This window comes from Choloepus didactylus, chromosome 4 (assembly GCF_015220235.1).
Source record: "Choloepus didactylus isolate mChoDid1 chromosome 4, mChoDid1.pri, whole genome shotgun sequence".
In the NCBI taxonomy this organism is placed as follows: Eukaryota; Metazoa; Chordata; class Mammalia; order Pilosa; family Megalonychidae; genus Choloepus; species Choloepus didactylus.
In genome coordinates, this window is record NC_051310.1 from 71,235,445 (window position 1) to 71,259,796 (window position 24,352).

A 24,352-nucleotide genomic window follows, 5' to 3' on the forward strand; every position below is an offset into this window, starting at 1 on the left:
CCAAATTCCTGAACCCATTTCATCTTGAGGGTCAGGACCTCAGCATAATCCTATTGAGCATGAGTTTTATGTCATCTTCTGTCCTCAACAAGATCAGTTCTCATCACTGACCCAAGCCAGAATTCTTTCCATTCATACAAGTGCTTTACCATAGCAAATGCTTAGCAGAGGCCCCTTCCTGAAAGCCTTGGCTGACATTGCTTTGGAGTTATTTTAATTCACTGCAGTACATACAAAGAGGCCATAGAGATGCACAGATCAGGAATCTGCTGTTGTATTTCACAGGGGCCCATCTAGGACAACATAGATAAGACCGAGGTTAATGCTGGAACAAAGCCTTCAATGGATGCTGCTCCTGTCATACAAATGTCATGAACCACCTCCACCCTTCTTGAAAACAGACCCATTATTAGGGTTGAGCTTATGGACCAGGAAACAGGAAATTGAGAACATGACAAGTTTTCATTTTAAACTTGGTGCGTAGAGTTTTTATATTACACCAGGCTACCCAATGGTCTTTCCAGTTAATTAGCACAAAGGTGAGGCCAGTGGAACACTGGTTTTGGAAATGCATCTAAAATCTCATATTACAGATTTTGTCAAACCACCAAAATCTTGACCAATAACCCAAGTGTCATTCAGTTCATATCTCATCTTTTCCTTGACCCAGCTGAGGTATTGATAGGAATTTCAGAGAAGCAGTAGATCTACCCCATTTGGAAATGTGAGACTTCACCAGGCAACAGGAATTCTTGAGGCCACAGGGAATTAACAATCAGTGAGTGCTTGATAAAATTGTTCATCTCTTCACACAACAGAACTTGGTCAAAAGACATGGTAACTCTGTAAGAAGATATGTCTCAGTGTAATTTTTCATATAACTTCAGAAAAAGCAATGTTTCTCATGAAGATACCCATAAAACACTCCCAACAACTTTTGAGAGATACAGCTGAAGTCAGAATGAAATGGGAATATTTGAATCGGAGAGTTCTCATTGATATTTCATACTGGAGGTCATAAGTAGCCCACTACATTTTCCCTAAGAAGATGAGAAAGAAATGACATCGATGTTGGAAATAGCAGCTTGGCTACCTGTTTACTCAGCCATGAATATAAGGCCTGTTCACAGAGAACTATGTACAGAACACTGGTGTTCTCTCATGTATATTACAGTGTCTCCCTAGATGGAAATATTCATGGGCCCACAAAGAACATCAAGTTAGTTCCATGTCTAATGAATTGAGAAGAAATTTGCCATCAGCCATATATTGCTATTTGGGTTTAGCCTCATGGACATAAAAATTTGTGCCCAATGCCCCTGAAAAACAATCATATCTAGTCTCTGGAAAGTCGAGGTTCCCCAAGAGGAAAACCTCCATTACAGAAACTGGCCTTGAGGACAAACCTCCGATCATGACTTCATGTTATAGAATCAAGTCATGGCAGGGGCCTGACGTTGTAGGATTCACTAGCTCTCAGTCAAATGGCAAAAGGGCAGTCAAAATATTTCACTCACCTCCCATTAATGGCCTGCTCCTCCTTCCACAGCACTTCCCTCTGAAGGACACCAGTCACAAATCTGTAATAAATTGAGCAAAGATGTGAACCACACTGTTAGGCAACATAGGAGAATGAGGGCAGGCTTCAACTACCGAAATGCCTGACTTCCATAGATATGTCCGGGTATGCAAGGGAAACTCAAGTTTGCTACAGTCTTTCCCTTATTCTGCTATCACAAACACAATGCGTGCCCAGGAAGCAAAATGTAGGACACTTCATTCCTACATCTGGGTCATCTCCTAGGACAGGGCCTCAGTGTAATCCTATTGAGCATGATTTTTATGTCATTATCTGTCTTCAACAAGATCAGTTCTCATCATCGACACAAGCCAGGCCTCTCTCCACTCGTACGTTCCCATTGATCTCCAAATGCTTACCAGGGATTCCTTCCTGCAAGCCTGGGCTTCCATGTAACTGGAGTTCTACTACTTCCTGGCATTATCGTGAGGTGATACAATCCCCTCCAAGATGGGTGTCTTCAGTTGCATTACCACAGGTTTCTCATCTAGGAGAACATGGGTCAGATATTGCTTAAACTTTGAACAGTACTCTAATTGGTTTTCTGCTCCTAAAGCATGCACCACTGTGGTCACTCTCCTAATGGGACACATGAATAGGCTTTCAGCTATTGGTCAGTGAAACAAGAGATCTGAACAGGTCAGGATCTGTGTAGAGAGTGTGTATCCCTCTGGTTTCATTAAATATCAGGCCACCCCTTAATATCCTTCACCTATTTTCCCAAGGGTCAGACAAGAGTAATGTTGACAGTGGGTTGCAACAATACACTCATAAGAGAGACTCTGCACATCAAGCCTCCTCTGGACTTAATTATCCAATAAGGTTGCACGGAATTTGGTGCAACATCCCTGAACCATGGCCCAAGGACATTCAGGGTTGACAGAAAAGCAAAGCACATGCCGGTATTTTGTGTTTTGAGTATCCATAATGAACCACCAGTTACCCAAACCAGCTTGTGCCATGAAGGTGGGGTCCATAATATTTTCCATCGCATCAGATGAAATATGATGTTCATGATAGACGATAAACCTGGGTACTGAAATATCTTAATGCAGTGTCCCTCTGATTTCAGGGAAAACAGCGTGTTCTCCTGATACATCAAAACACTGTGACATCAATTTTGAGAAGGGAAGGCCCTATTGGGACACATTTTGCATGAAACTTCTATTAGTGTTTCTCTGTTAAATTTGATGACCAACTCACATAAAACTTCCAGTGCTTTTCCCTTAAGGGAAATGGTATAATGATCACGGTACCTGTTGGATGAACTTCTATCACTCCCTTCCTCCATATATACCATGCCATATTTCATGTAGGAGAACATAGGTGATAATGGCTTTCTACTCTGATAGATAACTGTCCTACCAGCAGGAAATAAGCATTGTTGCCACACATCAGAAGTTGATCTAAATATGTTATAAATGGGGACCACCTTGGGCTTCACCAAACTAGTGATATGGAAGAATATTTCTTTGGTCCTAAAAAGAGTTGCAAATACCACCTGCATTCCCAAGCCTAAAATGTTCATAAATGGATCAAGTGTTCCTCAGGATGGACTGCTGAAGAATTCAAACTCACATGCAGAGCAAACTGTCCCTGCCATTCTTGTTATTCAAACACTGAAGTAGGGGCCTCATGTGTAGTGTCCATGGCTAACAATCGCATTTGCAAAACATCAGGTGAAAATAACTCACTCTTCTCCCATTATGGAGAGGTCATGCTTCCACAGCTCTTCCCTCTGAAAGACTCAGGTGGAAAAATGAATGATGGGGATTGTGCACTGACTACCATCTGACTAGGAAAAATTGAACACAGAAGGCAGGATGTAAGTAGCAAAATGGATGGCTTTGGTAGAAATATACAGGTAGGCCACAGAAAATCCAATTTGCCACAATGTTTCCCATGTCTCAATCCCCATCCCTGAACTAGAATGAAAATGAAGGATCCTGAATTCCTTACCCCTTTTACCTTGAAGGTCAAGTCCTCAACATAATCCTATTGGACATGATTTTTTTGTCACCATTTGTCTTCACGATGATCAGTTCTCATCATTGACCCAGGCCAGAATTCTCTCCAGTCATACAAGTACTTTACCATTGCAAATGCTTACCAAAGGCCCCTTCCTGAAAGCCTTGGCTGGCATTGCATTGGAGTTACTTTCATTCATTGCAGTATTTACAATAGGTCATACAGTTGCCACAGGTCAGGTATCTGCTGTTGCATTCGACAGGTTCCCTTCTTGGACAGCATGGATAAGACCGTGGTTAAAGATGGAACAAACATCTCCAGTGGGAGCAGCTCCTGCCTTCCAAAATGGCATGGACCACCTTTGCCTTTCTTGAAAACAGACTTATTAATAGGTTTATGCCATGGACCAGGAAACAGGAAGTTGAGAACATGATGAGTTTTTGTCTTTACACTAAGTGTGTAGAGCTTTCATGTAACACCTGGCAATCCCATGGTCTTTCCAGATGATTAGCACAAAGGAGAGCAAGTGAAACACTGGCATTGGAAATGCATCTGAAATATCAAGGATTTGCCAAACTGCCAAAATCTGGACCAATACTCCAAAAGTCATTTGGTTTCTATCCCATACCTATTACCTGAAACTTTTCTGAGGTATTGATAGGAACTTCAGAGAAGCCCTTGATCTTCCCCCATTTGGAAACCTGAGCCTTCACCAGGCTACAGGAATTTTCCTGTGCTCCAGGGAATAAACAATAAGTGAGCACTTGATAAAATTGTTCACCTCTTCAGACACAAAAACTTGCTCAGGAGAGATGGTAATCCAGTAAGTGGATACCTCTCAGTGTAATTTGCATATAACTTCAGTGAAAGCAATGTTTTCCATGAAGATGCCCAGAATACACCTAACAACATACAAGACATAAAGCCAAAGTCAGACTGAATTAGTAGGTATAATTCAATCAGAGTTCTCATTGATATTTGAATGGTGGACGTCCACTACACTTTGCCTAAGACGTTGAGAAAGAAAAGTAATCAATGTTGGAGATAGAAGCTTTTGGTAATGTTTATAAGGCCCAGTGTCACACAAAACTAGATTGGAAACACTGGGATTCTCTCACGTATATTACAGCGTCTTCCAGGATGGAATTATTCATGGACCCCCAAAGCACTCAAGGCAGTTCAGATCTCTAATGAATTGAGAAGAAAGTACCCATCAGCCATGAATTGTTACTTAGGTGTATACCCATGGACTTAAAAATGTGTGCCCAAAGCCTCAAAACACAATCATATCTAGTCCCCAGAAAGTTGAGGTTCCCCAAGAGGAAGTCCTCAATTATACAAACTCCGATTCAGAACACACCCCAATCATGAATTCATGTTATGGAATCAAGTCACACCAGGGGCCTGAGGTTGTAGGATTCACTACCTCTCATTCAAATGGCAAAAGGGCAGTCAAAATATTTCACTCACCTCACATTAATGGCGTGATTCTCCTTACGCAGCATTTCCCTCTGAAAGATACCAGTCACAAATCTGCAATAAATTGAGCAAACACCTGTACCACACCATCAGGCAACAGAGGAGAAAGAGGGCAGGCTTCAACTACCAAAATGCCTGATGTCCATAGAAATGTCCCAGTATGCAAGGGAAACTCAAGTTTCCTGCAGTATTTCCCTTATTCTGTTATCACAAACACAATGCGTGCCCAAGAAGCAAAATGAACGACACTTCATTCCTACACTCAGGTCACCTCTGAGGACAGGGTCTCAGTGTAATCCTGTTGAGCATGATTTTTATGTCATCATCTGTCTTCAACAAGATCAGTTCCCATCATCAATCTAAGCCAGGCCTCTCTCCACTCACACATTCCCATTGATCTTCAAATGCTTACCAGGGACTCCTTCCTGTAAGCCTGGGCATGGATGGTACTGGAGTTCTACTACTTCATTGCATTATCATGGGGTGATACAATCTCCTCCAGTTGCATTACCACAGGGTCCTCATCTAGGATAAGACAGGTCAGATATTGGTTAAACTTTGAACAGTGCTCTAACGGGTGTTCTGCTCCTAAAACACAAACCACTGTGGTCACTTTCCTAATGGGACACACTAACAGGCTTTTGTCCATTGGTCAGTGAAGCCAAAGCGGAGAACAGGACAGGATCTCTATTTAAAGCGTGTAGCACTCTGGTTCATAAAACCTCTGGCCACTCCTTGATATCCTTCATCTATATTCTCAAGGGGCTGACAACAGTAAAGTTAAGAGTGGGTTGCAACATTATGCTCGTAAGAGAGACTCTGCACTGCACATCATACCTCCTCTGGACCTACTAATCCAATTAGGTTGCATGGAATGTTAGTGCACATTTCCTGAACCATGGCCCAGGAAAATACAAGATTGACAGAGAAGCAAAGCAGATGCCCGAATTTTGTGTTTTGAGTTTCCATAATGCTCCACCATTTACCCAAACCAGTCAGTTCATACCATGAGGTTGTGGTCAGTAATATTTTCCAACACATTGGATGCAAAAAGATGCTCAGGAGAGAAGGTAACCCTGGATACTGAAATATCTTAATGTGGTGCCCCTCCAAGTTCAGGAAAATGTTTGTTCTCCTAAAACAACAAAACTGTGTGACATCAATTTTGTGAAGGGAAAGTCCTATTAGGACACATTTTGCATGAACACTTCTATTAGTGTTTCTCTGTTAAATCTGATGACCAACTGGTATAAGCCTTGCAGTGCTCTTCCCATAAGGGGAAGAGACACAATGATCACAGTACCTGTTGGATGTACTTCTGCTGTCACTCTCTTACTCCGTATCCACCATGTCATATTTCATGCATAATGACATAGGTGATCCTGACTTTCCAGTCATACAGGCAAGCATCTCACAAGCTGGAAATGAACCATATTGGTGAGCACCAGAAGGCAATCTGTGTATGTGATGAATGGTGAATATGCTGGGCTTCAACAAAATACTAATATGGAGGAATATTATCTTGGGTCTAAAAAGATCTTGGAATACCTCCAAGAATCGCAAGCATAAAATGTTTATAAATGGATCAAGTGTTCTTCAAGATGTTCTCCTCCAGAATACAAACTCACATGCGGGGCAAACTCTGTCCTTCCATTCTCATTATTCAAACACTGAAGCAGGGTCCTCCTGTGTAGGTTCATGGCTCACAATCCCATTTGCAATAGGTCAGTCAAAAATAAGTCACTCATGTCCCATTGTGGGGAGGTCATCCTTCCACAGCTTTTCCCTCTAACAACTCAGGTGGAATGACAACTGTTAGGGCTTGAGCAGAGATTTTACCATCTTGCTGGGAGAAATTGAACACAGAAGGCAGTATGTAAGTAGCAAAATGCTTCGATTTGGTAGAAATATACAGGAAGGCTACAGAAAATCCAGTTTCTCACAGTGTTTCCCATGTCTCAATCCACATCCCTGCACTAGAATAAAGAGGAAGGATCCCAAATTCCTGAACCCATTTCATCTTGAGGGTCAGAGCCTCAGCATAATCCTATTGATCATGAGTTTTATGTCATCTTCTATTCTCAACAAGATCAGTTCTCATCACTGACCCAAGCCAGAATTCTTTCCAGTCATACAAATTCTTTACCATAGCAAATGCTTAGCAGAGGCCCCTTCCTGAAAGCCTTGGCTGACATTGCATTGGAGTTATTTTAATTCATTACAATACATACAAAGAGGTCACAGAGATGCCACAGGTCAGGAATCTGCTGTTGTGTTCCACAGGGTCCCCATCTAGGACAACATGGTTAAGACCAACGTTAATGCTGGAACAAAGCTTTCAATGGATGCTGCTCCTGTCATACAAATATCATGAACCACCTCCACCATTCTTGAAAACAGACCCATTATTAGGGTTGAGCTCATGGACCAGGAAACAGGAAATTGAGACCATGACAAGTTTTCATTTTAAACTTGGTGCGTAGAGTTTTCATATAACACCAGGCTACCCAATGGTCTTTCCAGCTAATTAGCACAAAGGTGAGGCAAGTGGAATACTGCTTTTAGAAATGCATCTAAAAATCTCATATTAGGGATTTTGCCAAAACACCAAAATCTTGACCAATAACTCAAGTGTCATTCAGTTCATATCTTGTGCCTTGTCCCTGACCCAGCCAAGGTAGTGAAAGAAATTTCAGAGAAGCACTAGATCTACCCCATTTGGAAATGTGAGCCTTCACCAGGCAACAGGAATTCTTGTGGCCACAGGGAATTAACAATAAGTGAGCACTCAATGAAATTGTTCATCTCTTCACACAACAAAACTTGGTCAGGAGAGATGGTAATCCTGTAAGAGGATATGTCTCAGTGTAATTTTCATATAACTTCAGAAAATCCCAAGAACTTTTGAGAGATACAGCTGAAGTCAGAATGAAGTAGTGGGAATATTTGAATCAGAGAGTTCTCATTGATATTTGCATACTGGAGGTCATAAGTAGTCCACTACACTTTCCCTAAGAAGATGAGAAATAAATGACATCAATATTGCAGATAGCAGCTTGGCTACCTGTGTATTCAGCCATGTATGTAATGCCTGCTCACAGAGAACTAGATTCAGAACACTGCGTTCTCTCATATATATTACAGTGTCTCCCTAGATGTAAATATTCATGGACCCACAAAGAACATCAAGCTAGTTCAATGTCTAATGAATTGAGAATAAATTGCCATCAGCCATGAATTGCTACTTGGCTGTATCCCACGGACATAAAATGTATACCCAAAGTCCCTTGAAAAACAATCATATCTAGTCCCTGGGAAGTCAAGGTTCCTCAGAAGAAAGTCCTCAATTATACAAACTCACCTTCAGGACAAACTTCTGATCATGATTTCATGTTATGGAATCAAGTAATGGCAGGGGCCTGAGGTTGTCGGATTCACTAGCTCTCAGTCAAACGGCAAAAGGGCAGTCAAAATATTTCACTCACCTCACATTAATGGCCTGCTCCTCCTTCCACAGCACTTCCCTCTGAAGGACACTAGTCACAAATCTGTAATAAATTGAGCAAAGATGTGAACCACGCTGTTAGGCCACATAGGAGAATGAGGGCAGGCTTCAACTACAGAAATGCCTGACATCCATAGAAATGTCCCGGTATACAAGGGAAACTCAAGTTTGCTACAGTCTTCTCCTTATTCTGCTATCACAAACACAATGTGTGCTCAAGAAGCAAAAGGAAAGACAATTCATTCCTATACCTGGGTCATCTCCTAGGGCAGGGACTCAGCGTAATTCTATTGAGCATGATTTTTATGTCATCATCTGTCTTCAACAAGATCAGTTCTCATCATCGAACCAAGCCAGGCCTCTTTCCACTCATACATTCCATACATCTCCAAATGCTTACCAGGGATTCCATCCTGCAAGACTGGGTTTGGATGGTACTGGAGTTCTACTATTTCATTGCATTATCATGGGGTGATACAATCGCCTCCAGGATGGGTGTCTTCAGTTGCATTACCACAGGGTCCTCATCTTAGAATACATGGGTCAGATATTGGCTAAAATTTAAACAGTGCTCTAAAGGGTGTGTGCTCCTAAAACATGTACCACTGTGGTCACTCTCACAATGGGACAAATGAATTGGATTCAGACCACTGGTCAGTGAACCCAAAGAGGAGAACAGGACAAGATCTGTATTTAGAGTGCATCCCTCTGGTTCATAAAACATCAGACCAACCCTTGATATCCTTCACCTATATTCACAAGGGGCATACAAACATAATGCTGAGAGTGGGTTGCAGCAGCACTCTCATAATAGTGATTTTGCACATCATTCCTCCTCTGGATTTACTAATCCAATAAGTTTGCGTGCAATTCAGGTGCACCTTCCGTGAACCATGGCCCAAGGAATTACAAGATTGACAGAGAAGCAAAGCACATGCCTATATTTTGCGTTTTGAGTATCCATAATGAATCACCAGTCATTTTGTACCACAAGGTTGGGATCAGTAAGATTTTCCAACATATCAGATGCAAAATGCTGCTCAGGAGAGAAGGCAACCCTGGATTCTGAAACATCTTAATGTGGTATCCCTCCAATTTCAAGTAAAAAAGCTTACTCTCCTGAAACAACAAAACTGTGTGACATCTATTTTGACAAGGGAAAGCCCTACTGGGACACATTTTGCATGAACTCTTCTATTAGTGTTTCTCTGTTAAATTTGATGACCAAATGGCATAAGTGTTGCAATGCTCTTCCCATATGGAAAAGGACATAACAATCATGGTACTTGTTGGATGAACTTCTGCTATCACTCTCTTCCTCCATGTATACCATGCCATATTTCATGTAGAAGAACATAGGTAATAATGACTTTCTACTCCTATAGACAACTGTCCTACCAGCAGGAAATGAGGAGTGCTGCCAAGCACCAGAAGTCAATCTAAATATGTTATAAATGGGGACCACCTTGGGCTTCACCAAACTAGTGATATGGAGGAATAATGCCACAGTCCTAAAAAGAGTTGCAAATACCACCTGCATTCCCAAGCCTAAAATGTTCATAAATGGATCAAGTGTCCCTCCAGATGGACTCCTGAAGAAATCAAACTCACACTGTGAGCAAACTCTGTCCCTGCCATTCTCGTTATTCAAACACTGACGTAGGGGCCTGATGTGTCGCATCCATGGCTAACAATGCCATTTGTAAAATGTCGGTCAAGAATAAATCACTCACCTCCCATTATGGAGAGGACATCCTTCCACAGCTCTTCCCTCTGAAAGACACAGGTGGAAAGATAAATGTTGGGGATTGAGCACTGACTTACCATCTGACTAGGCAAAACTGAGCACAGAAGGCAGGACGTAAATAGCAAAATGGATCACATTGGTACAAATACACAGGTAGGCCACAGAAAATCCAATTAGCCACAGTGTTTCCCATGTCTCAATCCCCATCTCTGAACTGTAATGAAAATGAGGGATCCTGAATTCCTTACCCCTTTCATCTTGAAGTTCAGGTCCTCAGCATAATCCTATTGAGCATAATTTTTTTGTCATCATCTGTCTTCACCAAGATCTGCTCTCATCATTGACCCAAGCCAGAATTCTCTCCAGTCATACAAGTACTTTACCATTGGGAATGCTTACTGGAGGCCCCTTCCAGAAAGCCTTGGCTGACATTGCGTTGGAGTTATTTTCATTCATTGCAGTATTTACAAAGAAGTCATACAGTTGCCACAGGTAGGTAACTGCTGTTGCATTCCACAGGTTCCCTACTAGGACAGCATGGATAAGACCATGGTTAAAGATGGAACACAGTTCTCCAGTGGGGGCAGCTCCTTCCTTCCAAAATGTCATGGACCACCTTTTCCTTTCTTGAAAAGAGACCCATTAATAGGTTTATGCCCATGGACCAGGAAATAGGAAGTTGAGAACACTACAAGTTTTTGTCTTTACACTAGGTACGTAGAGTTTTCATGTAACACCAAGCTACCCCATGGTCTTTCCAGCTGATTAGCACAAAGGAGAGCAAGTGGAATACTGGCACTGGAAATGCATCTGAAATCTCATATTAGGGATTTTGCCAAACCTCCAAAATCTGGACCAAAACCCCAAAAGTCATTCAGTTCATATCTTGTACCTTTTCCCTGAAACTCTTCTGAGGTATTGATAGGAATTTTAGAGAAGCACTTTATTTTCCCACATTTGGAAACCTGAGCATTCACCAGACTACAGGAATTTTCCTAGGCCACAGGGAATGAACAGTAACTGAGCACTCGATAAAACTGTTCATCTCTTCAGACACCAAAACTTGCTCAGGAGAGATGGTAACCCTGTAAGTGGATACATCTCAGTGTAATTTGCATATAACTTCAGAGAAAGCAATGTTTTTCATAAAGATGCCCAGAACACACCCGACAACATATAAGAGATAAAGCCGAAATCAGACTGAATTAGTGGGAATATTTCAATCAGTTCTCATTGATATTTGAATGCTGGAAGTCATATATCATCCACTACACTTTCCCTAAGAAGATGAGAAAGACCTGTTTCCTCAGCCATGTTTGTAATGCCCAGTGTCACAGACAACTAGATTCGAAACACTGGTGCCCTCTCACATGTATGACAGTGTCTCCCAGGATGGAATTACTCATGGGCCCACAAAGCCCTCAAGGCAGTTCAAATGTCTAATGAATTGAGAAGAAAGTGCCCATCAGCCACAAATTGCTATTTAGGTGTTGGGGACGATTAAGGTAGCATGTATAAAATCCACCCTCAGCAATGCCGGAGATATGCAACATGACAGCTGGGGCTGATGTAACAACAGTTTAAATTGCCCTCAGCCTTCTATGGAAGTGATAGCCGTTTGCGCCTAAAATTCACATCTAGGGTGCTAGCTTTACTACCTGCCTTCTACCCGGCAACAGCATCTACCAATCCTGTGTTAGCCTTACATCTGCCATCCGCCCTAGCAACAGCAGCAGCCAATCCTAGGCCGCCACCCGTTCGTACTAGCCACTCCCTCTACCTTAGAGTATATATACCCTGCCTCTTCAATAAAGTTTTGCAGCTTGATCAGAAACCTGTCTTGCTGTCATTCCTCGTGTCTCTTGTCCCATACCATTCCTCCCTCACAGGACTCGGAGCTTCCGTTGAACGTCCCGCCGGCCGGGACAAACTGGCGCCCAAAGTGGGGCTCGAAGTTCTGTGAGAGACGGAACGCCGCACTCAAGGAGAGAGGTACCTCACACTCACCGCACCCGGGATCGCCGCGAATAAACTCGGTCGCGAGACAGATCCGTTCAGCAGTCAAAGAAACAAAGAAAACCACACCAGGGATCACCGCGGGGAAGCGCGCTCGCGAGACAGATCCGTTCACCAGTTGATCAGTGTCGGCGAAAGGAACGAAGAAGAAGAAAAGAAAGCAACAAAAGGTAAGCCCCCCCACCCTTATCATGGGACAAGGAATTTCCCAACACGAATTATATGTTAGTCAAGTTAAGCAATCACTCAAGGCACGAGGAACACGAGTAAAGAAAAAAGATCTCACGCGCTTTTTTAATTTCCTGTTACAAACCTGCCCTTGGTTCCCTCAAGAAGGTACTATAGATCACCAGTGCTGGCTAAGAGTTGGAGATTGTTTAAAAGATTATTTTCGAACCTTTGGTCCTGAAAAGGTCCCGGTTACTGCCTTTTCTTATTGGAACCTAATTAATGAAATTCTAAAAGTCCACTCTTCAGCTCCAGACGTTCAAAACCTCTGTAAATTAGGAGAGGAAGCTTTGAGAGAGCACTCTCGCCCTGCTTCAGCATGCGGCTCAGTAATTATTAACATGCCTGAATATCCTTTAAACGAAAATTCTAACAGGGATAGGCCAAATACCCCAACCAGTCAAGTCAGTTTGTCACCCGATCAGTATGAAATCAAACCAAAGGCTAAAATTTCTCCCACTTTGGAGGGACCGGAGGTTAAAATTTCTCCCTCTTTAGAAAGCAACTCCCTTCCTCCGTTTCGGCCACCCCCTTATGCACCCGATTTTTTCAGACCATATTCTCATTTTTATCCACTCATGCCCTTATCTCAGTTTCATGCTTTAGAAGAAGCCACAGAAAATCTCCGGCTACACGCCGATAATTTTAGAGAAACTTTTAAACAGGAGCGGCAGCATACCGCCGATCTGCTCGCCGACCTCTGGTCGGCAACTCAAAGCATTGCAGCCCTTTCGCTTCCAGAAAATGCCCGCTCATCGCGCCTCCATTGTACTCGCCGCGCCTATGCTTTTCCGGTTACGCGTAGTCAGACTCGAGATTCTCAAAATGGCGTCGCCGGCTCCCAAAAGGGCGCTGCCAGTTCTCAACATGGTGTCACGGGCTCCAAAAATGGCGATTCTGGTAGCGATAGCGAGGAGAGTAATAAATCAGATTCCCCCGACTCTAGCGAAGGAGAGCAGGAGGAAGCTAGTTCCACCTCAACTGCTAAATATAAAAAACTTAGTCTAACATATCTAGAGAAATTAAAAAAGGCAGTGAGTGATTATGGCGCTACCGCTCCCTTCACGCTCGCCCTACTGGAGAGCCTTAGTGAAAAGGAACTTATTCCTAATGATTGGTTCCAGCTAGCCAGAGCTGCCTTGTCTGGCGGTGATTTCCTGTTATGGAAATCTGATTATGAGGAGCATTGTAAAAAATATGCCACCCGCAATGCCCGTAAGGCCACTTCTAAAACTTGGACCTTAAATAAATTTTTAGGTCAAAGTCCCTACCATCAAAGTGATAAGCAGGCTCAATTCCCCCCAGGTCTCTTAGCACAAATACAAACGGCCGCGCTTAGAGCATGGAAAAAACTTCCGCAAAAGGGCGCCGCCACTGCCTCTCTTGCTAAATTAAGACAGGGGCCTGATGAGCCGTATACTGATTTCCTTAGCCACCTGCAAAACATGGCTGAGCGCTTATTTGGGGCTAGCGAAAACGAAAGTGATTTTATTAAACACCTGGCCTATGAGAATGCTAACGCTGCCTGCCAAGCAGCAATCCGTCCCTTTCGTAATACTAGCCTTAATAATTACATAAAGCTTTGTTCTGGCATCGGGCCCACTCAAACCCTTGGAATAGCTATTGGCGCCGCTCTTCAAAATTTTGCAGCGCAGCATAAAAATTTTACGGCACAAGCAAAGCCTCCAACATGCTATAATTGTAAGCAACCTGGCCATTTCTCAAGCTAGCTTGCAAACAGGAGAAGCTTCGAAGCATGTTATTTCTCATTTACTACATTGCTTCGCTACTTTAGGCCAACCTAAAATCATTAAAACAGACAATGGGCCTGGATATACTGGAAAAAATTTTCAAACCTTCTGTCAACAATTACAAATTAAGCATATCACGGGAATACCGTATAACCCCCAGGGGCAAGGAATGGTAGAACGAGCACATCGCACCTTAAAAAATGCCCTGTGCCGCTTAGCCGAAAGCACTCTCAATCTCACCAAACAACGACCTCGAGACCTTTTACATCATGCTCTTTTTGTTCTTAACTTCCTAACTCTGGATGATGAAGGACAATCTGCAGCTGACAGACATTGGCATCCCAAAACGCAAACGCAACAAGCCACTGTTATGTGGCGTGACCCCTTAACGTCAGAATGGAATGGGCCTGACCCCGTGATTATTTGGGGACGAGGCTCTGCTTGCATATACGATCAACAGAGGGAAGGTCCTCGCTGGCTTCCAGAACGGCTGATAAAACATATTAATTCTTCATTGCCGAAACAAACCCCTGAGACACTTCCCTCCCCTCCTCTTAATAATAACCTTTCCAGGGTAGAAGCCTCTCCCTGAGAAAAATATCTTTCTTTTCTCTTCCAGCGCATCAATAACTCCTGCTATAACCCATCCGGAGACAACCAGTCCGCACACAACCGGAAGTGGAAAGAAGTCCTGCTTACAGGTTTATTCCATAACTAATCACATGAATTACCACTTGAATTACTATTGGCTTTTTTTAATTGGTCTTCTGGCTTTGCTGTTTGCAGCCGGATTAGCAACCGTTGCCCCGAAAGATTGGAATCCGTTAGAAAGATCCCTGCTTGCTATAGCATATTTGTGCGTTGTAGGGTGTATTACTTTGCTAGCTTGTCTCCCTTAACAGGGAAGAACCTATAGCCTCTATTAGTATGGCTTTCTTATGCCTACTGCCATTTAAAGTTGCCGCCTTATATTTTCTCCTGCAAAGTGTGCATGCCACCTTCGGCAACTCCAACCCCCATCAGCCTTGGAAATGGACCTTAGCACGATGGGAAGATTCCACAGTTATACAAACCCAAGTTACAGCAGGATGCCCCTCCTTCCTTGTTTATGCCAGTGATCTAATTAAATGTTCAGACGGCACACCATGCCTTAACAAAGCCCAATATTACATGTGCCCGGCCTCCAACCCCAGAAAACAATATTGCAATACTCCCAACCAGTACTATTGTGCATACTGGGGGTGTGAAACATTAGCTACCAATTGGAAACCTTCCGCCCCTGATCACTACCTAACTTTAAAATGGTCCCCCCTTGGCTGCACACTCGGTAAACGCACCACCTTATCTACATTTGGTGACTCAAATTGTGAAAAATTAAATCTCACCGTACAACTCCCCACTGATAACTCTTGGTTAAACGGTCGGACATGGGGCTTTAGAATCTACTTATTTTCATCAACCGACCCAGGAAGCCTTATTCTAATAAAGAAGGAAGCAGTACAGCAAAAACCTTCTGCCATTGGACCAAATGTAGTGCTCACGCCTCCAGCTACCCCTCCTGTCCCGAGCACGCCCAGTACAAATCTTTCCAAAATTCACCCCACTACTCCTCCTTTTATTAGCAACCCAATATTGTCGTCCTCAAGCCCGTCCATATCATTTGACAGCCCGCTTTGGCCACTACTCCAAGCCACCTTTTTCTCTCTAAACTCCTCCCAACCTAATTTTACTCGTAGTTGTTGGCTGTGTTTCTCTGCCAAGCCTCCTTATTATGATGCTATAGCTCTTAATGTTACATTTAATACTTCTAATGAAGACAATCCTTCTCAATGCCCTTGGAATGCAAGAAAAATCGGTCTCACCATGCAATCTGTTCTTCACTCTGGGCATTGTATTGGTAATATTTCTGCCTCCTTAAAAACAGTCTGTGCACAGTCGTCCTTTCCATCGCCTGGTAAATTCTATATCCCCCCAACAGGGGCAAAATGGCTGTGCTCTTCTACGGGGCTTACTCCTTGCGTATCAGCAAAAGCCCTAATTGAAACAGGGGAAATGTGCCTCTTAGTGGCTGTGTTACCCCATGTCCTCTTTCATACAGAGGAAGACCTTTATCACCACTTGGTCGCGCAGTCTCCAGCCATGCTAAGAAAGAAAAGAGAACTTGTTACGGTTGTTACTATTGCTTCTCTTTTAGGTATTACTGGCCTAGGCACCGGAATTGCCTCTATCGTTCTCCAAAACCAAGGCTTCTCCCACCTAAGAGCTGCTATAGACGAAGATTTAGCCCGCATTGAAATCTCCATTACCCATCTTGAAAAATCCCTTACGTCCCTATCGGAGGTTGTTCTCCAAAACAGGAGAGGCTTAGATCTGCTTTTCCTTAAGCAAGGAGGGCTTTGTGCTGCACTGGGCGAGGAATGTTGCTTTTACGCTGACCATTCTGGCATAGTTAAGGATTCTATGACCAAACTTAGGGAAGGAATTGAAAATCGCAAACGTGAGTGAGAAACCCAAGGGGGTATCTCCTGGGGACTTAATGGAATCCTCCCTTACCTCCTTCCTATATTAGGCCCCTTAGTAACCATAATCCTTATAATATCTTTTGCTCCTTGGGCCATAAAAAGAATAATACAGCTAGTTAAGGATCAACTTGACTCTGCCCTAAGCAAGCCTATTCAAGTGCATTATCACCGGCTTCACCTCGCTGACCAGGGTTTGGATCCAGATCATCTGACTGCTACCCACCCTTACGGGTAAGAAACCCCCTCCTACGGGAGCAGCATATAACTCGAAAGTATGCTTCTAGCGTATGCTATGATTGGTACCGCTGGGTGCGAGGCAAAGCACTGCAAAGGAGGGCCAAAGCAACTAAAGGCCATTTTCGAGCTCCTTGAGAAATATGCCTCATTTGCATAGGGGTTTTGCTCTGCCAAAAACTCCCCTCCCCAGAAAAACAGAGCCACAAACAACTTGGGGAATGAGGCCTCTATTTCCCCCAGCAGGTTAATGCCAAAAGAGTGCTCGATCAGCATTCTTCCTCCATCCTTTTGAAAAACAAAGGGAGGAGATGTTGGGGACGATTAAGGTAGCATGTATAAAATCCACCCTCAGCAATGCCGGAGATATGCAACATGACAGCTGGGGCTGATGTAACAACAGTTTAAATTGCCCTCAGCCTTCTATGGAAGTGATAGCCGTTTGCGCCTAAAATTCACATCTAGGGTGCTAGCTTTACTACCTGCCTTCTACCCGGCAACAGCATCTACCAATCCTGTGTTAGCCTTACATCTGCCATCCGCCCTAGCAACAGCAGCAGCCAATCCTAGGCCGCCACCCGTTCGTACTAGCCACTCCCTCTACCTTAGAGTATATATACCCTGCCTCTTCAATAAAGTTTTGCAGCTTGATCAGAAACCTGTCTTGCTGTCATTCCTCGTGTCTCTTGTCCCATACCATTCCTCCCTCACAGGACTCGGAGCTTCCGTTGAACGTCCCGCCGGCCGGGACATTTAGGTATATCCCCACAGACATAAAAACGTGTGCCCAAAGCCCCACCAAACGCAACCGTATCTAGTCCCCAAGAAGTTGAGGTTCCCCAAGAGGAAGTCCTCAATTAAATAAACTCACCTTCAGGAGAAACCTCTGATCATGAGTTCATGTTGTGGAATCAAGTCATGGCAGGGGCCTGAGGTTGTAGGATTCACTAGCTCTCAGTCAAATGGCAAAAGGTCAGTCAAAATATTTCACTCACCTCCCATTAATGGCCTACTCCTCCTTCCACAGCACTTCCCTCTGAAGGACACCAGTCACAAATCTGCAATAAACTGAGCAAAGACCTTTACCACATTGCTAGGCAACATAAGAGAATGAGGACAGGCTTCAACTACCAAAATGCCTGACTTTCGCAGAAATGTCCCGGTATGCAAGGGAAACGTGTTTGCCATAGTCTGTCCCTTATTCTGCTATCAGGAACACAATGAGTGCCCAAGAAGCAAAATGAAGGACACTTCATTCCTACACCCAGGTCATCTCCTAGGACAGGGCCTCAGTGTAATCCTACTGAGCATCATTTTTACGTCCTCATCTGTCTTCAACAAGATCAGTTCTCATGGGACACATTTTGCATGAACACTTCTATTAGTATGTCTCTGTTAAATCTGTTGACAACTGGCATAAGTCTTGTAGTGCTCTTTCCACAAGGGAAAGGGTCATAAGAATCAAAGTACCTGTTGGATGAACTTCTGCTATCACTCTCTTCCTCCATATACACCATGCCATATTTCATGCCAAAAGGCATAGATGATCCTGGCTTTCCACTCCTAGAGACAACTCTCTCACCAGCTGGAAATGAGCATTGTTGCCAAGCACCAAAAGTCAATCTAAATACGTGATGAACGGGGACTACATTGGCCTTCACCATGGTATTTATATGAAGAAATATTTCCTTGGGCCTAAAATGATCTGTGAATACCTCCTATAATCCCAAACCTAAAAAGTTTATAAATTGAAGAAGTATTCCTCATGATGAAAACTCCTGAAGAATTCAAACTCACATTCAGAGCAAACTCTGTCCCTGACATTCACGTTATTCAAACACTGAAGTAGGGGCCTCGTGTGTAGTGTTCATGGCTCAAAATCCCATTTGCAACAGGTCAGTCAAAAATAAGTCACTCACCTCCCATCATGGAGAGGTCATCCCTCCACAGCTCTTCCCTCTGAAAGACACAGGTGGAAAGATGACTATCGGCAATTGAGCGCTGATTTTACCACCTGTCTAGGAAATATTGAACACAGAAAGCTGCCTGTACTTAGCAAAATTGATGGCTTCAGTAGAAATATATAGGTTGGCCGCAGATATCAAATTTGCCACAATATTTCCCATGTCTCAATCCTCATACCTGCACTAGATTGAAATTAAGTTTCCTGATTTCCTGCAACCCTGTCATCTCCAATGTCTGGGCCTCAGTGTAATCCTATTGAGCATGATTTTTATGTCGTCATCCATCTTCAACAAATCACTTCTCTTCATTGACCCAGTGCAGGTGTCTCCCAAACACATACATTCCCATTGATCTCCAAATGCTTACCAGGGACTCCTTCCTGTAAGTCTGGGTTTCCAGGTATTGGAATTCTACTGCTCTTTAATTATGGTTCAGTGATACTCTTGCCTCTGGGATGGGCATCTTCAGTTGCAGTTCCCCAGTGTCCTCTTCTAAAAGAACATGTGTCAGATGTTAAACTTTGAACAGTGCTCTAATGGTTGTGCTGCTCCTAAGCCATGTACCACTGTGTTCCCTCTCCTAATGGGAGACATTAACAGGCTCCAGACTGTAGGTCAGTGATCCCAAAGAGGAGAAAAGAACAGGTTCTGTATTTTGACTGCATTCCATGAGTTTTCATAAAACATCAGGCCACCCCTTGAAATCCTTCACCTATGTTTACAAGTGTCAGACAAGACTAATGTTGGCAGTGGGAGTGCAATAATACTCTCATAACAGAGGCTTTGCAAATCCTTCCACATCTGGATTTGTGAATCCAATTTGTTTGCCTGCAAATTTGTTGCAACTTTCCTCATTCACAGTCTAAGGAAATATAAGAATGTCAGAGAAGCACAGCACATGGCCTTCTTTTGAGGAATTAGTGTGCTTAATGCACCACCATCTCCTCAAACCAGTCAGTTGGAAACATGAAGCTGAGATCAGTAATATTCTCCATCATGTTGGATCCAAAATGATGCTCAGGATGGACGTTAACCCTGGATACTAAAATGTCTTAATGTGCTGTCCCTCTAATTTTGGGAAAAGGAATTTTTTCTTGGTAACAAAAACTGTGTGCCATCGATTTTGAGAAAGGAAAGCCCTTTTGGGACTCATTTCTCTTGAACACTTCAATAATGGGTCTCTGTGAAATTTGATGGCCAACTGGCATTAGTGGTCTTCCAGTAAAGGGAAGGGACATAGGGATCAGGGAACCTGCTGGATGAAATGCTGCTGTCACTCTATTCCTCCTCATAAACCATGCCATATTTCATGCAGAAACACATAGGTGACCCTGGCTTTTCCTCTCCAATGGACCAGTGTCCCACTGGTTAGAAATTAGCATTGACACTATAACACCAGAAATGGATCTAAATATGCAATGAATGGGGACCACACTGGCTTCACCAAGGGATTGATATTGAGGAATATATCCTTGGGCCTAAAAAGAGCCGCAAATACCTCTTAGAATCTCTATCCTAAAAATTTATAAATGAGTCAGGTGTTCCTCCAGAGGGGTTCCTAGAATTCAAATTCACATTCAGAACTAACTCTGACCCTGCCATTCTCATTATTCAAACCTTAGATGGGGCTTTGAGTGTAGTGTTCACTAGTTAACAATCCCATTTGCAACAGGTCACTCGAAAATAAATTGTGCATCTCCCATTGTGGAGAGTTCATCCTTCCACAGCTATTCCCTCTGAAAGATACAGGTGGAAAGATGACTTTTGGGGATTGAGCACAGATTTTACCACCCTGCTATGAAAAATGGAACATAGAAGGTAGGCTGTAAGTAGCAAAATGGATGGTGTATTAGTTAGGGTTCTCTAGGGAAACAGAATCAACAAGATATATCTGTAAATGTAAGATTTTATAAAAGTGTTTCATGCAACTGTGGGGATGCACGAGTCCAAAATTCATAGGGCAGACAGCAAACTGGCAACTCCAATAAAGGTGTTCAATGAACTTCCCAGGCAGCGAACTGGCAACTCCGATGAAGGTGTTCAATGAACTCCTCAGGAAACACTTCGGAGGCTAGCTGAAGAAGTGAAGGTTTTCACTCTCTCTTCCTTAAAAGTCCTCACCTGATTGGATTAAATTCAGCTGATTGAATTCTCTCATTGCAAAAGCACACCCTTTTTTAGGTAATCAGTCACAACTGCAGTCAATTGACTGATGATTTAAAAAACCAGCCTTCTGGTTTATTAACTGGCCACAAATGTCCTTGCAGTGTTTAGGCCAGTGCTTGCTTGACCAAACACCTGAACACCATCACCTGGCCAAGCTGACGCATGACCCTAACCATCACAGATGGCTTCAGTAGAAATATAAAGGTAAGCCACTGAAAATTAATTTGCCAGAGTGTTTCCCATGTATCAATCCCAATCCCAGCACTAGAATGAAAATGAAGGATCCTGACTTCCTGCACCTGTGTCATCTCTGAGGCCTGGGCCTCAGTGTACTCCTGTTGAGCATGATTTTAATATTATCATCTGTCTTCAACAAGAACAGTTCTCATCATTGACAAAAGCCAGGAGTCTCTCCAGTCAAACATAACCTTTTCCATAGCAAACCTTTATCAGAAGCCCCTTCCTGAAAACCTTGGTTGACACTGAATTGGAGTTCTTCTAATTCATTGCAGTATATACAAATAGGTCATACAATTGCCACAGGTCAGGTATCTGCTGTTGTATTCCACAGTGTCCCCATCTAGGACAACATGGATAAGACCAAGGTTAATGCTGGAACAAAGCTCTAAATGGGTGCTGCTCCTGTCATATAAAATGTCATTTTGCCCTTCTTGAAAAGAGACTCATTAATAGGGTTGAGCCCATGGACCAGGAAACACCAAGTGAAGGACATGACAAGTTTCTGGCTTTACAGTTGGTACAGAGTTTTCACATAACACCAGACCATCCCATTGTATTTCCAGACAATAAGCACAAAAGTGAGGCAAGTAGACAACTGGCATTGGAAATGCATCTGAAATCTCATATTAGGGATTTTTCCAGATCACCAAATTCTGGACAGATACTTCCAATAACATTCATTACATATCTTGTGCCTTGTTGCTGGAACCCGGCACAGGTATTGGTAGGTATTTCACAGAAGCCCTTGATCTACCCCCATTTGGTGATGTGAGCCTTTGCCAGGCTACAGGAATCTCCAAGGTGACAAGGAAGGAACAATAAGTTAGTGCTTGGTAAAACTGTTATCTCCTCAGACCCCCAAATTTTATCAGGAGAGATGGTAACCCTGTAAATGGTTGTCTCAGTGTATTTTTCATGTATCTTCAGAGAAAGAAATGTTTTTAATAAAGGAGCCAACAATATTCCCAAGACCTTATAAAAGATAAAGCCAGACTGGGACATAAGTAGTGGTAACACTTGACTAGGGTGTTCTCATTTATATTTGGATAGCAGAGGTCATAAGTTGTCCACTACTCTTTCCATATGAAGAAGAAAATGAAATCTCATCGTTGTTGGAGGCAGCAACTTTTCTATCCAATTCTTCATCCATTTATGTAATACCCAGTGTGCTGTTTTGAAAATGTTAGGTACCCCAAGAAAGGCCATTTTCTTTAATCCATTCCCCTTTATAAAAGCCAATACATTTCTGGTAGTTTGCATAACAGCAGCACTAGCAAACTGGAATACCCAGTTTCACACAGCATTAGACTCAGAACAGAGGCCTTCTCTCTCACATATTACAGTGTCTTCCCAGATGCAAATATTCATTGACCTGAAAAAACAGGAATTCAGTTAAGATGTTTAATAAACTCATAAGAATTTGGGCATGAGCCACAAATTGTTTTTTAGGTGTATATTCATGGACATAAAAATGGGTGTCCAAAGCCCCTCAAATCACAAGCTTGTCGTGTCCAGCAGGAAGTAGAGATTCCTCAAGTGGAAGACTGCAGTTATTGAAACTTGCATTCAGAACAATCTTCTGATCATGACTTCATGTTATAGAAAGAAACCATGTCAGGGGCCTCAGGGGTAGGGTTCACTAGCTACCATTCAACTGGCAACAGTTCAGTCAAAATTTTTCACTAACCTCCCACTCATGGCATACTCCTTCTTCCTCAGCACTTCCCTCTGAACAACACCAGTCACAAATCTGCAATGAATTGATGAAAATCCAATGAGTGCTCAAGAAACAAAATGAAGGACACTTCATTCTTACACCTGGGTCATCTCCTAGCACAGGGCCTCAGCGTAATCCTATTGAGCATGATTTTTATGTCATCATCTGTCTTCAACAAGATCAGTTCTCATCATGGACCCAAGCCAGATCTCTTTTCATTCACACATTCCCATTGATCTCCAAACACTTACCAGGGACTCCTTCCTGCAAGCCTGGGGTTACATGGTACTGCAGTTCTACTACATTCTTGCATTATGGTGGTGTGATACAATCACCTCCAGGGTCAGCATCTTCAGTTGCATTACCACAGAGTCCTCATCTAGGAGAACATGGGTCAGAGAGTGGTTAACCATTGACAGTGCTCTAACAGGTGAGCTACTCCTATGCCATGGAACACCAAGGTCACTCTCCTAATGGGACACATTAGTAGGCTTCAGACCATTGGTCATTGAACCCAAAGGGGAGAACATAGCAGGTTCTGTATTTAGAGTGTGTTCCCTGAGGTTTCATAAAGCATCAGGCCATCCATGGGTATCCTTCACCTATATTCACAAGGGTCATACAAGGGTAAGTTTGGCAGCGAGAATGCAACTGTTCTCTCATAATAGACTGCAAAACCTTCCAAAACTGGACTTGTGAATCTGATAAGGTTGCATGCAATTTTGGTGCAACTTTCTGGAAACATGGACTAAGGAAAAACAGGAATGTCAGAGAAGCAGAGCACATACCCTTGTTTTAAGTTTTGAGTGTCCATAATGCACCACCAACTATCCAAACAAGTTGGCTGGTCCCATGAGGCTGGGATCAGTAATATTTTCCATCATATTGGACACAAAATGATGCTCAGGAGAAAAGTTAACCCTGAATCCTGAAATGTCTGACTGCAGTGTCCCTCAAATTTCAGGAATTGGAAATGGTTCCCATGAAAACAACAAAATGCTGTGCCATTGATTTTGAGAACAGAAAGCCCTATTGGGCCTCAGTTTGCCTGAACACTTCAACTAGTAGGTCTCTGATACTTGACGAGTAACTGGTATAAGTCTTACTCTGCTCTTCCCATAAGGGGAAGGGAAATAGCAATCCTGGTACCTGTTGGAGGAAACCGTGCTATCACTCTATTCACTATGTAAACCATGCCATATTTCATGCAGAAAGAGATAGGTGATCCTGGATTTT

At 43.0% G+C, this 24,352-nt stretch overlaps 1 long non-coding RNA gene and 11 other non-coding genes across 12 annotated transcripts in view; all 12 read right to left on the bottom strand.

Moving 5' to 3' along the window:
- Positions 1-24,352, bottom strand: part of LOC119531511 — a 60,241-nt gene that overhangs the window by 21,382 nt on the left and 14,507 nt on the right. The window contains exons 17-29 of the long non-coding RNA XR_005216321.1: positions 23,368-23,495; positions 23,087-23,149; positions 21,604-21,739; positions 19,361-19,485; positions 18,949-18,988; positions 18,025-18,097; positions 10,265-10,304; positions 8,512-8,574; positions 7,258-7,318; positions 5,439-5,551; positions 5,018-5,080; positions 1,939-2,066; positions 1,518-1,580 (exon numbers count right to left, since the gene is read on the bottom strand). This is a non-coding gene — a long non-coding RNA (uncharacterized LOC119531511). The remainder of the gene's footprint in view (positions 1-1,517; positions 1,581-1,938; positions 2,067-5,017; positions 5,081-5,438; positions 5,552-7,257; positions 7,319-8,511; positions 8,575-10,264; positions 10,305-18,024; positions 18,098-18,948; positions 18,989-19,360; positions 19,486-21,603; positions 21,740-23,086; positions 23,150-23,367; positions 23,496-24,352) is intronic.
- On the bottom strand, positions 35-113 carry LOC119533599. The gene has a single exon (XR_005216722.1). It is a non-coding gene; the product is annotated as a small nucleolar RNA SNORD115 (small nucleolar RNA).
- On the bottom strand, positions 1,809-1,887 carry LOC119533594. The gene has a single exon (XR_005216717.1). It is a non-coding gene; the product is annotated as a small nucleolar RNA SNORD115 (small nucleolar RNA).
- Positions 3,559-3,637, bottom strand: LOC119533612. Its single transcript, XR_005216735.1, has one exon. It is a non-coding gene; the product is annotated as a small nucleolar RNA SNORD115 (small nucleolar RNA).
- LOC119533608 lies at positions 5,309-5,387 on the bottom strand. Its single transcript, XR_005216731.1, has one exon. It is a non-coding gene; the product is annotated as a small nucleolar RNA SNORD115 (small nucleolar RNA).
- LOC119533603 lies at positions 7,058-7,136 on the bottom strand. Its single transcript, XR_005216726.1, has one exon. It is a non-coding gene; the product is annotated as a small nucleolar RNA SNORD115 (small nucleolar RNA).
- LOC119533597 lies at positions 8,803-8,881 on the bottom strand. Its single transcript, XR_005216720.1, has one exon. It is a non-coding gene; the product is annotated as a small nucleolar RNA SNORD115 (small nucleolar RNA).
- LOC119533601 lies at positions 10,547-10,625 on the bottom strand. The gene has a single exon (XR_005216724.1). It is a non-coding gene; the product is annotated as a small nucleolar RNA SNORD115 (small nucleolar RNA).
- Positions 18,314-18,390, bottom strand: LOC119533619. Its single transcript, XR_005216741.1, has one exon. It is a non-coding gene; the product is annotated as a small nucleolar RNA SNORD115 (small nucleolar RNA).
- LOC119533592 lies at positions 19,231-19,308 on the bottom strand. Its single transcript, XR_005216715.1, has one exon. It is a non-coding gene; the product is annotated as a small nucleolar RNA SNORD115 (small nucleolar RNA).
- LOC119533615 lies at positions 21,479-21,557 on the bottom strand. The gene has a single exon (XR_005216738.1). It is a non-coding gene; the product is annotated as a small nucleolar RNA SNORD115 (small nucleolar RNA).
- On the bottom strand, positions 23,238-23,316 carry LOC119533584. Its single transcript, XR_005216708.1, has one exon. It is a non-coding gene; the product is annotated as a small nucleolar RNA SNORD115 (small nucleolar RNA).